This window comes from Lygodium microphyllum, chromosome 4 (genome assembly GCF_053477565.2).
Source record: "Lygodium microphyllum isolate KBCC chromosome 4, Lygodium_microphyllum_v1.1.10, whole genome shotgun sequence".
Taxonomy (NCBI): domain Eukaryota; kingdom Viridiplantae; phylum Streptophyta; class Polypodiopsida; order Schizaeales; family Lygodiaceae; genus Lygodium; species Lygodium microphyllum.
Window position 1 is genome coordinate 109,490,460 of NC_141138.1, and position 17,988 is coordinate 109,508,447.

Consider the following 17,988-nt stretch of genomic DNA (forward strand, 5'->3'; position numbering starts at 1 on the left):
TTAGCACTATTTGGAGAAACATGAAATAGGATAGGCAAGCTTTTAGTTTAAATTATCGCAAGGATTTTGCACTTCCCTATGAGTGCTTGTGGGTGTCCCCCGTAAGGGCTAAGAGTTGCATTAATCGGTGTGAGCTCTGGTTGGCCTAGGTCCATGCTTCATATGTCAAGATATTAAAATCTGATCCTTCATCAATCAAAGCATTGATAGTGTGCTCTCTTTCTGGGGTGAGTTGGTGGTACTATGTCTTCGTATTTCGGGTCTTGGCTTGTAAATTTAAGCCTTTTGACAAATGCCCTTGAGTCCCCAATTGCACGACCAGATGTGGATTCTCCACTGATGTCTTGGATCGTCTTTGTAGTGCTATTCAAGGAGCATCTATCATCAGGACTGTCATATCTAGTCATTCTTGCCGTTGTAGCTTGATGTTGTTGCTTTCTGTTTTGACTAGATGCAGTCTGAATGCAACACGTATGTGTTTTTGCAGTGTGGCCTTTTTTTCCTTGTTTGCTAGATTGGCCCAGTGAGGTTCTAGGGTTTTTGTTTGTCTCTGTTCGGGTATGGGCTTTTGGTTGCTCTTTTGCAAGTGAGAATCCATGCTCGTATAGAGCCATTACTACACTAGGGTCTAATTTGGAGGACCTGTCATAGCACGTGTTTTCTCTCCAACCTACTTGGGGGAGGTGCAGAGGGGGCAAAGCCCCTTTGCGGTCTCGGGGGGGGGGGGGGGGGGGGGGGGGGGAGGGGGGATAGTCCCCCCCGGCCTGCAGGGCCATTACGGTAAATGCCATGTGCGATTTGAAGGACCATTTCTTTGCCAAACTTTGAACTTATTGCTCTAAATTTCAGCTCAGTGATCGATCTATGATATGGTTTCGGCTCTATATGGTCTCTCGGTCAGTTTCAGGGTCTACAGGTTAAAATTTGGACAAATCCAAATTTGGCTCAATAGGTCCGAATTGCAGGGGCCGAATGCCTGATTCAGCCCGTCCGAGGGCCAAGGTTGAATGAGAAAGGGCCAAACTGGTCCGAATTGCAGGGGCCGAATGCCCAATTCGACCCGTCTGAGGGCCAAGGGCTGAATGAGAAAGGTCGAATGTAATTGGTCCAATGTCAAATTTAGCAAGTCCGAGTGTGGTTGTCCGAGGGCCGAGTGGCTGAGTCGGCCGAGGGCCCGAGTCAGGTGGACCGAAGGCCAAATGGTGAATTCGACCAGGCTGAATATCAACTTGTCTGAGTGGGGTTGGGCTGAGTCGGCAGGGCAGAAGGCCGAATTTCAAAGTTGATCCGAATGGTTGAATTGGACGGGCCGAGCGGTGGGTGTCTGAGTTGAGTGGGCCGAGCACCAAATTTCAATGCATTCGAGTCGAGTGGTCCAAGTCAGGTGGTCCGAGCGATAGTGGATGGAGGGGCCGAGTGGTCTGAGGGCCGATTTTGGGACTCGGCCCAGAATCGCCATCACTCGGATGGGTCGAACGTGGCACGATTTTTGCGGGACTTCAAAGAATTCATCACACCAAGTGATCGAGGGCTTCCTACCTACTGAGTACCTCTAGATCCAACCTAATCATGTAAGGGAAGGTGTGGAATTACCTGGACTGGGCAAATAACTCCTAAATGGCCAGAACGAAGTGGATCCACGTGACGAACCTTTCTCCCTCTCTCCTGCTCTCCTGAAACCCTGCAATGCAAAATGTGCCATTTCTTGCCACTCCTGGCCCCTTATCACCCTGCCCAGGCATGCACTCACCTTAGTCTTGCTCCCTTCACCAACATTTAACCCAAAATTTCACTTTATGCCCTTCTTTTCCCTATTTTAGCCTGTTATACAGCAGCAAAAAACCCTACTATTTGCTCTAATGTTTTGCCCCTATCCTTCCTAAATGCAAGAAAAAATCATAAGGGAAATACCTACATTACTCCATCAGACTTTCCCAAGTCCAAAACAACAAAAACCTAGTTGCTAAGGAGATCAAATACCTCTTCAAACTCCCTCGCTTCCTACCTATCTACCTCAAGCACCGGTTTGGAAAAAACCCTACTTCAATGCTCGATTCGAAGCAAGGAAGTGCTCAAGGCTTGAATTCGTTGGTCCTGACAACGGAACCAAAATGTGGGAGCTTTCGCTCAACCGCCAAGACCCACGGACCGCTTATTGTTTCAAGCGTTCCAAGCCGAGCACTAATGGCTACCTCTCACATAGCCGACACGCCATCCATATCTACGGGTGTAGTGAGCTTACCTCCATGCCGATCGAGTTACCTCCTCTCCCACACACTTCGGTAGCTCCACAATCCAAGTGCAAGCTTCAAGCAAGCTCCATCTTCAAGCTCCACGCTCCAAGCTCCATTGCCACGAGCAAGAGAAGAGAAGAGAAGAGAAGAGAAGAGAAGAGAGGAAGAGAGGAGAAGATGGAGAGCTTCTCCTCCCCGGTCCCTCTCCCTCACACACCCACTCCCTCACACTCTCACACTCCCTCTCTCAAGCATAAGCTCAAGTAAGCAAGAATAAGAAGATCTCCTTTTTTACATGGCCGGATGTGGCCTAGGCCCTTTTTCCCATTGTCCTGCTATCTTCCTAGCCTCCTTCCTACCGCCCATATACCTTTACAAATTGCACGGGTGAGAGCTCAGAGCTCTTTAAATTAAACCATGATGCGCTTGCGCTCTTTTACAAAAGTATCGACTTGCGCTTTTCCTTGTGTGCCTTTTTTCCTTATTTAGGACTTTTTTGTGCTTCTTGTGTTTCCAGATTTTTCTTGGTGTGCCTTCATCTTCTGTTTCACTTTTGCCTCAACCGTGTCTTCTGCTTTAGATTTTCTAGCTTTTCCACCTTGTTCGTTTGAGGGTTAACAACTAGCATACACATTGTGTCCCACAAGAACTTACTAATAAGGAAGGTGCACGTTTGGAGGATATTTTTTCCATCATGTATAAAGTAGCCTTAGGGGTGAATAATTTCTAATATCGTGAGGCTATATTTGAGATAATGGAAATGATCTTTATTCCTTCAATTGTTTTGCAACCTCATCCTAACTTATGGTACATGAGAGATTTTTGGTCAAGGAAAATATCACATATGGAGATATATCATGGGCACAACATCCTTCTTCATTACGAACTATGGAGGGTTCGATGGGCTGAACAATTAAGGATAGTTAAGATATATCTTTTGTTTAGTGCCTTTGTTGAACGGTTACTAGACATTGGATATGAGCCCGTATCTGAAACCTTGTGGGTATATTGGAAAGTGCTACAAATAGTACCACCTGAGAGAAATGTAGTGTCAAGTAGGCATTATTTCGGTACGAGATGTTTTGGTGATCCCTAAGAGCCACTACATTATGTTGTTTGCCATGTACATGAGAATCCACCAAGACATGAGAATATAGACCATGATAGTTTTCATGAGGAAATGATCCATGAGATGATGTATTGGTTATCATACTATGATCAAATACATCTTTGTAAATACTTTTCATAAATATAAATTTTCGTTATTATTTTTGAAGAGTGTGTGAGCTTATGATGATAGTTGAGCTGCTTTGACAAGTTAATGATGAACTACGCTTTATGCAAGCGATTTTTGAGATCATGTATTCCACTGCTTACCAGTCAAACATGTTGGAATTAAGAGAAAGCATGATGGCTATCTTAGAGAAGACTTGCCTATGGAGTTGTTTAATCTTATGAAGGGGCTAAAATGGGAGCCCAAACCTGGGGAAGGGACAACCCTTACTTTTACTTGACTCAACTCTGTACAAAGATGTAAAAGTCTCCATCTCAAGTTGTTGAAATGGCTTGAGGACCTCAACTTGATGAGACTTTATAAAAGTATGATACTCTTTGAAATGATAAGGAAAAATATATAGATGGAAAAAATTGTAATGAGAAATAAATGGGTGTATGACCAGTATACAAAAATTATTTCTCCCGATAGGGAGTGTAAAGTCTATGAGATTCTAGAGTATCCCAATCTCCCAAAGTCTTATCGATTCATAGAAATGAAGGCCAAACCACTGCATTTTGTAACAAAGAAGTTAGTGAGATAATTAGAATTGCCAATTGGTGCAAAGTGATGAAACATACAAGAAAATCCAAGAGAAGAAGTTTCTTCTCAAGTAGACACCAACACCTAGGTTTAGCAGTGAAGGACCCAAGGTGGAGCAAGATGCAGAAGCGTGGATTGAGGCTTTGGATGACTATTTCCTAGCCATTGAAGCTACTGGTACAAATTAGTCCATGAATGCTTGTCTTCATCTTACTGGCAAAGCTAAGCTTTGGTGGAAACAATTTTGCCAAGATAAAGGAGTAACAAAAACTTCCCAAACTTGGGAGGAGATCAAAGAAGCTGTGAAAGAACATTATCTTCCCCCATCTTTTGAATCAATCAAGATGAATGAATTTTACAACTTACAACAATTAAGGCTAACCTTGGAAGGATACTATTCTAAGTTTGTGAGTCTGCGCAAATATGCACCCGCACCCCCAATGACAACGTCTCAATAGATTGCAAGCTTTTGCCCAATGACTAAATCTACCTTTGGACACTTGCCTTGAATCAATGAGACCAATGACTGTCGAAGATGCTCTCATGCGAGCAAAACCTATGGCCAAGGATATCGCTCAAAATGGCTAAAGGAACCTTCCAATAAACAGCTATGGAAGGGGCTACCCAAACCGTGGTGTCGAATGGCCAATGCCAGAGGGAATGGTAGAGCTAATGCAATCACCCAAGGACCAAATGGGATATGAATTAGACACTGCTACTAGTGCGGAAGAATTGGACACCTAATGGCAAATTGTCCTAACTGTCCTCAAAATCCTAGCCCAAACTAGGTTGGTGGAAGAGACTGAGGGAACATCAACAACAACCTAGGACAATTGGTGCCCAGGTAAATACCATGATTGGACAACTGGTGCCCAGGTAAATACCATGATTGGATAACCTAGGACAACTGGTGCCCAGGTAAATACCACGATTGGACAACCCGACGAATGCATGTTAGGTGAAGAAATTGAAAGAGGATCCATTCATGCTATCGTGGAAAGGAAAGGAGCAGAGCATCAATGTTCAGTAATTCAATCTCCAGCTACTTACAAGGGTACCTCATTTATAATCTTAATTGATTGCGGTAGCACACATTCCTTTTGCACCCAAGATAGTTAAAAGATTGCATCTAGAATCTAGGGGGACAAGGAAAATGATAGTAGAATTGGCTAGTGGGAAGGAAATCACTTCAATCGAAACTGTAGGGAAACTTCAATTTGAGTTAGAGAGCCGTATAACTAAAGCAGAATTTCAAATCCTACCACTAGGATGTTATAATTGCATTTTGGGAATGGATTGGCCCAAGAAAAACAAAGCCCAAATTCTATGTGCTGAAGAGGAAATAATCTTTCAAGATTTGGAAGGAGAAACTGTAAAGGCATAAGGGAAAGCTGGAAGAACTAGAGTCCAACTAGCCAAGGCAAGTCGACTCAAGAAGGGATTGAATAAAGGTCAACCAATCTACATGATCCGGTTGAATAAGGTTGAAAAGAGTAATGAAGGCACTCTACCTTCCTGGATCAAGAACTTTGAGGATGTCTTCCCCCAAAAAATTTGACTCAACTGCCTCCAAAGTGTGAGGTTGATCATGAAATAAAATTGATTTCTGGAGCCGAGCGGGTGTCAAAACAACTATACAAAATTTCTATTCCTGAAACTATTGAGCTTAAGGAAAAACTGAGGCAACTGATAGATCAAGGATTTATCCGCCCAAGTAACTCACATTGGGGAGCACCTATCCTCTTCCAAAAAAAGAAGGATGGGACACTTAGACTCTGCATTGACTTCAAAGGACTAAATCAGGCTATAGTAAAAAAACAAGTAACCCATACCTAGGATAGATGAACTTTCAGATTGCCTACACAAAGCCAATGTATTTTCCAAGATTGATATAAGGTCTGGATACTATCAAATTCGAATCAAGGAACAAGATATCCCAAAGACTACTTTTAGCACTAGGTATGGTCATTATGAATTTTTAGTCATGCCATTCGGATTGACTAATGCCCCAACTACATTCAATCACCTAATACAAGACATATTTCGACCATATCTAGATGATTTTTCGCTAGTAATCTTTGACAATATACTAGTATACTCAAAATCAATAGAGGAACATGAAGGTCACTTAAAGATCGCCCTAGTAACACTCTGTGAAAATCAGCTCTATGCCAAGATGAGTAAATGCGTATTTCTCACTTACAGGATTGAATATCTTAGATACATTTTTTTGCTAATGGAATCTCTGTAGACCCTACCAAAGTGAAAGATATCCTAGAATGGCCAATACCTAAGACAGTAAAGAAATCTGAGGATTTTTGGGACTGACAGGATGGTACCAAATCTTCATCAAGGATTATTCCCTCATTACAACACCCTTGACAAATCTTTTGAAGAAAAATACAATAATAATTTGGACCAATGAGCATCAAGAAAGATTTGATAAGCTTAAAGAAGTTGTAATCATTGCACCTGTATTAAAACTCCCTGAGTTCAGTCAACCATTTGAGGTGATCACTAATGCAAGTGGACTTGCGATCGATGGGGTGCTAGTACAAGAAGGAAGACCAGTGGCCTATACTTCCAGAAAATTGAAATCCTACGAGTCCAACTATGCCACTCATGATGTTGAGTTACTCGCAGATATGCCTTGAAACTATGGAGACACTATCTATTGGGAAGGGAATTCACTTTAGTGACAAATCATAAAAGTCTTAAGTGGATCTTCACCCAAGCTGACCTAAACATGAGGCAAAGAAGATATATAGAGATACTATAAGAATTTGATTTTAAAATCAAATATCATCCAGGGAAGGACAATGTTGTTGCAGATGCCTTAAGCCGAAAAGCCTTTCTTAATAGCATCGTAGAAGTTCGAAGCTTAAGAACCGTATCCATACCTGATAATCCTGTACTTGAGCTTGTACGCCCAGCTATTTCTCAGGATAAGGAATATGAAGGAATCATGGATAAGGTATTTCAAGGAGAAAGATGTGACAAAGAAAGGTCTAAGATTAAATATTATCATGCTAGCAATGGTTGTCTATATTACCATGATCGCCTTTGTGTCCCAAAAGGACTAGAAGTGAAGACCAAGATCTTATGGGAAGCACATGACATCCCCATTGCAGGACATTCAGGGTATGACAAGACACTCAACACAGTTCGTAAGAGCTATCACTAGGCGGGATTAAAAAGGGTTGTATTAAAGTACGTAACTCAATGCTTGACTTGTCAAAGAGTCAAGGAGGAAAAGATTGAGATGCCTGGAGAGTTACAACCCTTGGACATTCCACAAATGAAATGGGAGTCAATAAGTATGGACTTCGTTGTTGGATTACCTACTGCTGATGGTGGATATGATTCCATCATGGTAGAGGTTGAGAGATTGACAAGAGTTGTACACTTGATCCCAGTCGAAAAAACCTATAAGTCATCTGGCATTTCTCGAGTCTTTATCAAAGAAGTATTTAGGTTACATGGATTGACAAAGAGCATAATCAGTGGACCGAGACTCTAGGTTCACCTCTCAGTTTTAGGCAAAGGATCAGGGCCTTTCAAAGTCCGCAACATTAGTCGAACTAGCAATGTAGAGATCAAGACCCTAGAGAAAGAGGGTGTAAGATTCTTAAATGGAAAGTGCCTCAAGAACTACTACCATCCAACGCATCCATTGCACAAGTCTCTAATGCTAGAACCCCCTATGAATATAAGATTAGGCACCATCACTGAGATAGAGGATGAGAATGAGAAAGTAGTAAAACCTGTCTACCTATGCATACCAATGAGATTGCCTAGATGACACATGTCTTTGACACACTCTATTGACGAGGGAGCTGACTTTAATATCCTGACACATGATGATTGGACCCTCATTGGTCAGCCCCAATTGCAGCCTACTAATGCTAAACACAACCCGTTTGGGGGATAGTCCTACTAACTGCTGGAAAAGTGCAAAATAGTGGTCTCTATCGAGACTAAAAGCTTACATGTGATCTTCTATGTGTTGCCTAACACTAAGGACGTCGGTAAGGAATCGTTGCTAGGATGCACATTTAAGAAACAAGTACATTGCGATGTTGACCATGACTCACAATGCATTCACCTCGCCATTGGTATGTTCGGATAGATGACTTTTAGCAAGGGCAGCATAACTCCATCGAAGCCTGTAGGGCCTCTAGTTCTGGGGCCTCCTGGTTGGGGGGTGGATGGTGTGCCAATTAGGGCTGGTGGTGGGGGGTATATGGGGACCTTTCCCTTGCCTCACACAATGAGCCCTTGAGTTCTTTCCTTTGCTACATCGCTGCCATATCCATATAATAAAGGTTCGGATCTTACTATGCAACTAATGCCAAAATCAATTGTAGGGTAGTTATCTTGACTACAAGAGAAAATAATTCATCAAAATAAACACCATCCTCCTACTTAAAATCCTTTATTAACCAATTTGGCCTTATATGATGGCTTGGGGCATCTAGGGGTACTCTTCAACTTGTACATTCACTTGCATGGTAATGTACTATTCCCACCACTAGGCAAAGGAACCAAAGCCCATGTATGGTTTTTATGTAGTGAATGAAACTTAGACTGCATGGCCCTCTCCCAAGAGTATCTGTCATCACCTCTATGCATGGTCTCCAAAATTTGTCACCATAACACATAGTCCATGGAGGATGCAAACTAATTAGGCAGATATCTATCTCTAGTAGATTGTCTCAAAATAGGTTGTGGGGCTTATATATCCTATCCAATGTCATGATCATGGGGCACTAGAACATCAGTTGTAGGCTCTGTTTGTACAGTAATATGAGACTCCTCCTAAAAGATCACCATACATACCTTAACTACCTACTTAGGTTACTTTTACATCTTCTCCTCATGAAAAACAACATCATGGTTGTGGTGTGGATAACCTTTAGAGCCTACGAATTGTGAGAAAATATGGATCTAGAGCATAGCACCGACTATGGAGGATGGAAATCAGTAACAAGACTCATAGTGACATAGACAAGAAGACAAACTATTGCTCAAGTGAATTAGATTCCAAGATGTAGGCTTGGACTCATTAACACAATCTTGAGTTGACCATGATAGAGACACAGAATGAAGTACAAAGTACAAATAGCATTGCCTTGAAAAGTGAATCAAATACATGTCTTTATAGCCTTTCACCTTCTCCACTCTCCCCAATGTGCATATGGGATTTAGGACATCTCTTCCTGGAGCATACATCATTTGTTATTTCTCAACACCCCCCTCAAATGATGAGTCCCTACACTTGCTGGTTTTTGCCCCCCTACAGATAACATGACCTGGGAGACTAGTTCATAGGCAGCCTAGTCAAGTTAAAGATTGTGACTTTACATCTTTGGCAAGGGTTTTTACAAAGCAAATCCACTATGGGAACAAATTCCTTAGAACAATCTATCAAAGTTGTTGATGGTAGCGGAAGCATCTTCTTCTTCATTCATGAATTGGTTTTGGTGGTGGTCATTCTACATCTGTTGTGCTCTTTTCTTGTGAAAACATTCATTGGCAATGTGGCTAGTCTTACCACAATAATGACATGTCATCCGACTTTTGTTGTCGGTGTTGAATCCTCGACCTCTTCCCTTGGGTCTAGTAGCTCCTTTGGTGTATAAGAGATTTTCCCTTGAGCTGGTCTCTTTTACATCTTTGCTTTTAAATTTTCTTTCTCCATCAAGAAGTGAGTGCTCAATGTCTTTGAGTGAGAGATTGGGAACATTACTTAGTGTTGAAACAAGGTTCTCAAACAGTTCATAATTAATACTGGCAAGTAGTATTGCTATTGCCTCATCCTCATCAATGTTCTTTTTAAGAGTTGCTAGCTGAGTTTTAAGGCTCTTGAACTTATTGATGTGTACAAATCATAGATGAACTATCTTTTACATCCAACTTATACAATTGCATAAGTAATTTTACCTTTGCTTGTGTACCAAAGATCTTGTCAAGTCCTTCCCATGCCTTCTTTGCATCCTTAATGCCTAAGATGTTGTGTAATACATCATCTGATAGACCTCAGGCAATAATACCTAGAGCTTTGTTGTTCATCTTCTTCCATGCCTTTGTTTTAGGCTGGTCTTCTGCAACATCTTCTTTCTTGTCATCTGCATCTTCCCCTTCATCTTCAAATAAGTCCCACAAATCTTTCCGCATAAGGTGGTACATGGTCTTCTCCTTCTAGGCATGAAAGACTTCCCCATTAAACTTTGCTATTTGCTCAAGCTTTGCCATTTCTGACCAGCAGCAATCAGCTTCAAATAACCAGCAAAGAAGTTGTATGTCATGTGTCAAGAGACACAGGATGATTAGTGTTTAACAACACTGCATGATTATCAAGGAGATACTATCTTGGAGCTCAATGTTGGGCATTGATGCTTAATCTTCTTCTTAAAGATTTTTCTTGTTGGCTTGGAGAGGAAATCTTGCTGGAATTTGAGTAGGTTTGATTGGCAGAGGCTTCAGTGAGGAGGAACAGTGAGAAAAAATCAAGTTTCCAAGCTTTAGCTATGGTTACTAGTTAGGGTTCTAGGATAGGGGCCTGGTTTTTCACTCTGTGTGGGTTGTACACACAATCATTTTAAGATATTTTTTGATGAGAAGAAAGCTTAGGTACTAGGCTTCAATTTCCTATGATGACCACCTAGATTGTGCCTTGCGCTACACGCATAATCGTATGGATTGTTGTAGTATTTTGAACTGCACTATTTTCAATAGATGCACAATGCCGTGTTCTGTGGGGTGTAATGTCATTATCTGATGTGATAGTAGGGAGTGCCTTAAGCTGAGAAGCAACTTTGATGAAGAAAGCAAGAGGTAAAGCAGCATGTGTGATGAGATCTAAGTGCTCAATTGAAGGCAGGTGCAGTCTCGCTATGGCTGCCAAGCAGGGCAGTGAGAAGAAGGAGTAGGAACTAGGATTCCAGACTTGTCCTGAGTTGATCTGAGAACCAGATAAGAGTGAAATGAAGCTGGAGGATTAGTGCCATGCCCGACTAGGCTCTGATACCATGTGAGAAAATATGGTAAGTCCAAATCTCTCCTAATGAGAATGCACAAGAGCTAGACGCTCACCCATGCACATAATGCCAGACTTCTTATGAGAACTGTAGATTTTCTTGCCATAAAGACAATGTCCATAAGAATCAAAATGTTTGCAATCAAGGGGTGAAAGATACTGTATATGAATAACCATTTCCATTCCTTTTAAAGAGATGTGCCCAAGGTGACAATGCCATAAAGATACATATGGTATGTTAGCCACAACCAAAATATGGTCAAGAGATCTAGAAACAAATAAAGGATAGATGTTGCCATCCTTGGTACCTCAAGCAAAGACAAGATTCCCATGGGTAATCTTCCATGTGCAGAATCACCAAAATATACATAATAGCGTACATCATCCAATTCTCTAGCAGATATTAGAAGGCATTTGGTCGAAGCTGATACATGATATACATTATGCTAAGTAAAAGATATGCCTAAAGGAAACTATAATTGTACATTCCCAATGCTAATAATATTCAATGCCAAGCCGTTATTTTCTAGTCTCATGGAACTGGTTTTCTTGTGATAGGATTGAAACCAATCCCTATGTGAGGTAATATGAAAGAAAGCCCAAGAATCAAGCATCCAACACCGAGAATATGTAGACAAAGAATTAGTTAACTAAGAAGCATCAAGAGAGGAAGCTTGAGTCAGATGCTTGAGTCAATTACCTACTAAAGCAATGTACTCATCATCTGACTCAAGCTTCACCAGATTTATCTCTTCAAACTTTGTAACACATGATTTAGTAGGGACAATGTTGCGATCATAAAAATTTTTCTACACTTTTCCCTTTCCTTTCTATTTGTGCTTATCATCATGCATCTTATGGCCCTATCGTCGAACACGACCATGCTTCCCACAATAATGACATATCAAAGAGGACTTACGACCATAAGACTTATTGCGAGACTGTCTATGAGACTGAGAACTTTGAGTCAATACCAGTGCAATCATTATCGCTCTTACCATCATATCTACCTCTAATAGTCAATGCATGAGAAGTGCAGGCTATATCCACATTCTTTTTGTTTATCTACTCTATGAGTAAATCACCCTCAACATCTTAGAGTATCAAGCTATCTTCAAGCATATTAGCATGCATGGTTGTACAAAAAGTGTCTCATGACTTGGGAAGTGTCACAAGAAAGAACAAGGGAGATAGGTTATCCTTGAACTCAATGCTCTACAAACTCAACTAGCTAAAAATTGAATGAAATGCATTCAAATGTGAGGACACACTAGTCCCTTTCTTTATGCAAAGGTCCATGAGTTGTTTCAACCAATCCATCTGTAATGTAGAACTTTGCATGTCATAAAGATTGCATATCTTTTTCCATAATTGCCAAGCATTGTCCTTAAGTGCAACAACATTAAAATAAACATGTTTAGATAATGAAAATAAAGGGTGGATTTACATAGCTCATCCAACTCATCCCAATCATCCTGATCCATGTCTTTGGGCGTTACACTCTTGGTTTTCAACTGCCCCTAACCTACCTCTTTTGAACTAGTACTTGCCATATTTGGGTCTTTCAATAGATGAAATTATGCTATCGAGCTTTTTAATATTGAAAATAGCACTATCATTTGAAGAGCTAGCCGTAATGACAGTATACCAATGCAAAATCCAAGAGAATGGATGAGGTAAATGATCACAAATTAGTCCCCAAAACTCAACCAAAACAAGGACAAAATAATAGAGAATACCAAAGTATAGAGCTATCCACCATTTTCAAGCAACAGACTACCAAAGTTCAATGTCTGCTCTCTAAGATAATGTTGAAAATTTTAATTACAACATTGTTGTAATAAATTCAACTGTATGGCCAAGACCATTGTGGGCAATTAATCAAGAAAGACTAGGCTCCCACTACTAGGAATATTTGGGTAACAAATTGAAATATGTAAAAGCAACTAGTAGTGAATAGGCATACAATTAGTACTTAAGTTGGTTATAAACTCAAGGGTATCAATAAACATTCCATAAGTATATACATAATTAAAAAATTGTTGACAAAAGTAAGTACTGGTGTCCAAAGCATAAGGAATCAAATTAGACCATAGGTAGAGGTAATTAAATCCAATAGTATACAAGAGAACATATAGATGAACTAAGAGTCCCACTATCTTAAAGAACCAAGCTATGCTAAGTAAGTGTAAGCGTCTCCCAATGGAAGCAAATCTAAAACATAAAGTGAGAAAACAAAGCTCCAAAAATATACATCAAAGCACTTGGGAAGCCCAAGCGCATCACAAATACATTAGAGAACATAAGTGTCCAATGAAGCTTCAATGCCCATAAGTGAATAAGCACAAAGCTCTAAACAACCAACCAAAGGCCAAGTACATCGGAAATTAGAACTAAGAATTTTCATCTAATTAATAAGAATTCATTATGCACTGATACTAAATGAAACTACAATATCCAATATGTGTATATTTTAGAAAGGACCAGCATATAGTTAAAACACAATAATGTCTATGTTGAATAGGGCAAGGTTATTAGGTTAAACTACCCAAGCATGGTCTTGGCTAGACCTTGACTAGAGAAATAGCAGAACTTATCCTATCTACTCAGAATAGGGAAATGTTCACATCTAGAGTCAAAAAGTTCTACCCAACCAAAGGGCAATGGTTGAAGGAGAGCCATGATGATGCTGATGTAATGGAAGAAGATGATAATGTTGCATCAAAAGTTGCAAAAGCTACTACAAAGGTTGAAGCTAGTGGTGATGAAAACATGATTGTTTAGGGAAGTAGAGCCAACACATATTGGAAGTCTCTCAAATGGCCACCTCTCAATCACCTGCCTATGATCCAAGTGCCAAGTTTTTGTAAGTCCCCCAAATGAGGAAAAGCCATGATGGGCATTGGGCATCGGTGAGGCTCTAAGTTTAGACATTGGAAGGGGTCTAATCTTGAAGATCAAATGGTTATGTGATGGCCTATGTGGATTTGACCATTGAGACAAGTGGGAAGGTTAATAAAGGTAGTGCTATACACGAAGTGACAAGTTATAGGGTTTGGGAAAAATATTCATTGCAATATTCCTGGGCAATGACCAATGGATCAAATAGAGCCATGTGGGTAGCGAGTCAAGACGAACCACGTGAGCAGTGAGTCAAAGGAAACCATGTTGGATGATATTTAATATCCTACATGTGTAATCAACAATACTCATTGACAACCTTTTCCATCCACCTCCCTTTTACACCTCTCACTTTATGAATCCATCATTTTCTCACCAAACATCTACTTTATGGATCCACCTTTACATCACCTACCATGTTGAACTTTTCATGAGACTCTCATATGTATAAAAACATCACTATTGAGAAATGGGTGTGAAATACCTTCTACACTCATTATCCTCCATTTAACATCTATCTAGATCACCATACCTCATAAGAGTTCTTGAGTAGATAGAGCCGTCAATCACACTCATATAATTTTGGTAAAAGTTTTTTTTTGTTCTCTCCTATTCTCTCTTATATTTATATTATCTATCATATTTTAGTGTGCTATATTTTGTTACATGGCATCATAAGTGTCAAGTGCTCTATGTAATAGCTTAATACAAGCACATTCAACTTTTGTAGTTTAAAAGGCTTAAAGTGATATAACTAGTAGCCATACTAGCAATAGAGAAAAATAAGACGTAATGTGGATGCATCAATGAAAATGCTATGAATTCATCCACCCAACTCCATGGAAGGAAAATTTGATGGAACAAACTATACCTTATGGAAATTCAAGATCAACATCATCCTAGACTCATATGAGCTCTTGGATACAAATTTTGGCAATTGATGCTAAATGAGTTGCAATGCTAGATCCAAGTCATCCTAGTAGCCAAATCCCACTTGATCCAACTCTTCTTTGTGCTTGGAAACAAAGAAATGAAAATGCACTCTGTGCCATCATTACTAGTGCATTTAATTTTTTTTTTCACTCTCATTCAACATACATCCAAAGCTAGCCAGCTTGAGATTTACTGAGATGTCAATATGGGACAAGAAACCATCCTAGGATGCAAAACCTAGAGAATCATGTTGCAGAAAAACATCTTTTTGATGGAGAAGAGAAATCTACATGACCAAATGGCATGATCATGATAACAAAGATGACTAGGGAGCTAGTTGGGAGATGCATCCAAGTTTTAATTCCTAAGTGTGATGGCATGTTAAGAGCATTGAATATGCATGTTAGAACTCTTGCTCTTACTTTTGAGGATTTTAGTGCCTTGTTATTGAAGAAGGAGATGTGGCCAAAGAGTCATGATGGAATGGTGGAGATTCTCCATTTGTAGCAAATACCAAAGCTAAAGATGAGAAGGAGGATGGGAAGAAGAGATTCAAAGGAAAGTTCCATTACTATGGAAAGAGTGGTCACATAGTAAAGGAATGTGGAAAGAAAGAGAGCGATGAAAAGAATAGCACTACAAGTTCCTCTTCCAAAGGCAAGCACTCAATGAACACTGCTAAAGATGAGTTGGAGCTATTCATAATGATTGAGGAGGTTTGTTCCTTAGCTTTACCTTCAAAAGTAGATGAATCTTGAGTGCTAGGTAGTTGAAGTGTCCTATCACATGGCCATCAAGAAAGAGTAGTATAGTTCTCTAAGGCCCCTAAGAGAACCCATCATTGTGATAGTTGGAAACTGTTAGAATATCAAGCTCATAGTATGTATGACTGACATTAGTCTTGTCCAGCTGTATCAGCAAGTGTGGGACATTAAATAAGTCGGTGGTGTCGCGGACAAAGGAAAAGAGAAAGTTACTGAGGATGTATCTAGGATGATGACACCTGGTAGGATGACTTCTGGATATGAGTCTACTGACACTTTAGACAGTGAACTTGGTATTCCGACTGTCTATACGCCTGGCGCAAGGCAGAGCAGGTATATTTCGCCTCATGAGAGAGGGGAATCGAGCAGTGCACCACAGCTTAGACGCTCACAGAGGGTTAGATACCCTGTTGACAGGTTGACATATAGTGGCTACACTGCAAAGCATTATGCTTACATGACAAAAGTGATGGAGATCAAAGAACCAGGTACATATGCTGAAGCAATGGAAAATGAGAACCGGTGTGCAGCTATGGATGAAGAAATGAATGCCTTGGCTGAAAATAAGACATGGGATCTTGTGCCACTGCCTGAAGGAAAAAAGACCATTGGTTGCAAATGGGTCTACAAAATCAAATGCAAGTCAAATGGCAGTGTGGAAAGGTACAAAGCCAGGCTGGTTGCTAAGGTGTATGCCCAACAGTATGGACTTGATTATGAGGAAACATTCAGCCCTGTTGCCAAAATGGCAACCATACACACTGTGATTGCTTTGGTTGATGCTAGAGGATGGAAATTACAGCAAATGGGCGTTAAGAATGCATTTCTTAACAGTGACTTAGCAGAGGATGTCTATATGGTTCAGCCAGAAGGGTATGTTCACCCTAATTTTCAGCATTATGTATGCAAGCTGAAAAAGGCACTGTATGGGCTAAAGTAGGTTCCGAGAGCTTGGCATGCTAGGATCAGTAACTACTTGCAGAGGTTGGGTTTTACTATTGGTAAGGCTAATCACAGCCTATTTACAAAGAAGACCGACAGTGGCTTGGTAATGTTGGTCATATATGTTGATGATTTGATAATCACTGGTGATAATGACTTGGGCATACAACATGTAATGAAGATGCTGAAATCTGAGTTTGACATGAAAGATCTAGGTGAATTGAAATACTTTTTGGGTATTGAGGTAATCAAGGCTGAAAATGGTTTATGGCTGATGCAAAAACATTATGCCATGGAAATGCTGAAGAAGTATGGCATGGCTGAATGCAAACCATTGGATACACCCCTTGATCAAAATGTCAAGCTGGACATTAGCACTGGAGCTGAAATTCAGGATGTGACTATGTACAGGCAGATGGTTGGAAGTTTGATCTACTTGACCATCACTAGGCCGGATTTGAGTTATGCAGTTGGGCTCATAAGTCAGTTTATGCAGAAGCCCAGGAAGCCACATTTGGATGCTGTTAGGTGGATTATGGGATATGTTAAGTCCATTGTAGATTATGGGCTGTTGTATATGAGAGATAAGCCCTTGAAACTAGTTGGATACACAGATGCGGATTGGGTAGGATGCTCATATGATTGCAGATCTACGAGTGGTTATGATTTTGGCCTTTGAAGTGGCATGATCAGCTGGAGCAGCAAGAAGCAACCAACGGTTGCATTGTCTTGCACTGAGGCAGAGTATAGGGGTGCTGCATTGGCAGCATGTGAGATTTCATGGCTGCTCAACCTTATGGCTGATTTGGATATTCAGGTGGATGCTCCAGTGACCTTATTATGTGACAATCTCAGTAGTGTACTCCTGGCAACGAATCTAGTTTACCATGCCAGGACAAAACACATAGAGGTACACTACCATTTTATCAGAGAGATGGTTCTTGCAGGGAGAGTAGATCTTATGCATGTGAAGACTGATGAACAGGTTGCAGATATCTTTACCAAGTCTTTGGGTAAAGATAAGTTTAGTAGTTTTAGACAGCTACTTGGAGTTCATCAAATGATTTGAGCTTGAGGGGGAGTGTTAGAATATCAAGCTCATAGTATGTATGACCGACATTAGTCTTGTCCAGTTGTATCAACAAGTGTGGGACATTAAATAAGTCGTTGGTCTTAGACCCAGTGTGAATGGTCCTACGGACCTTAGTACTATTGTATACACTTATGTTATGTTAGTAGTCTATGAAATAATGGAAGATGATGAACGACCTGAAGGTTAGGTTGCTGCTCCATTACATTGTCTCTCTCCCTCTCTCTTCCAATAGAAACAATGCAAAATATTTAGTTGAAGGAATAGGT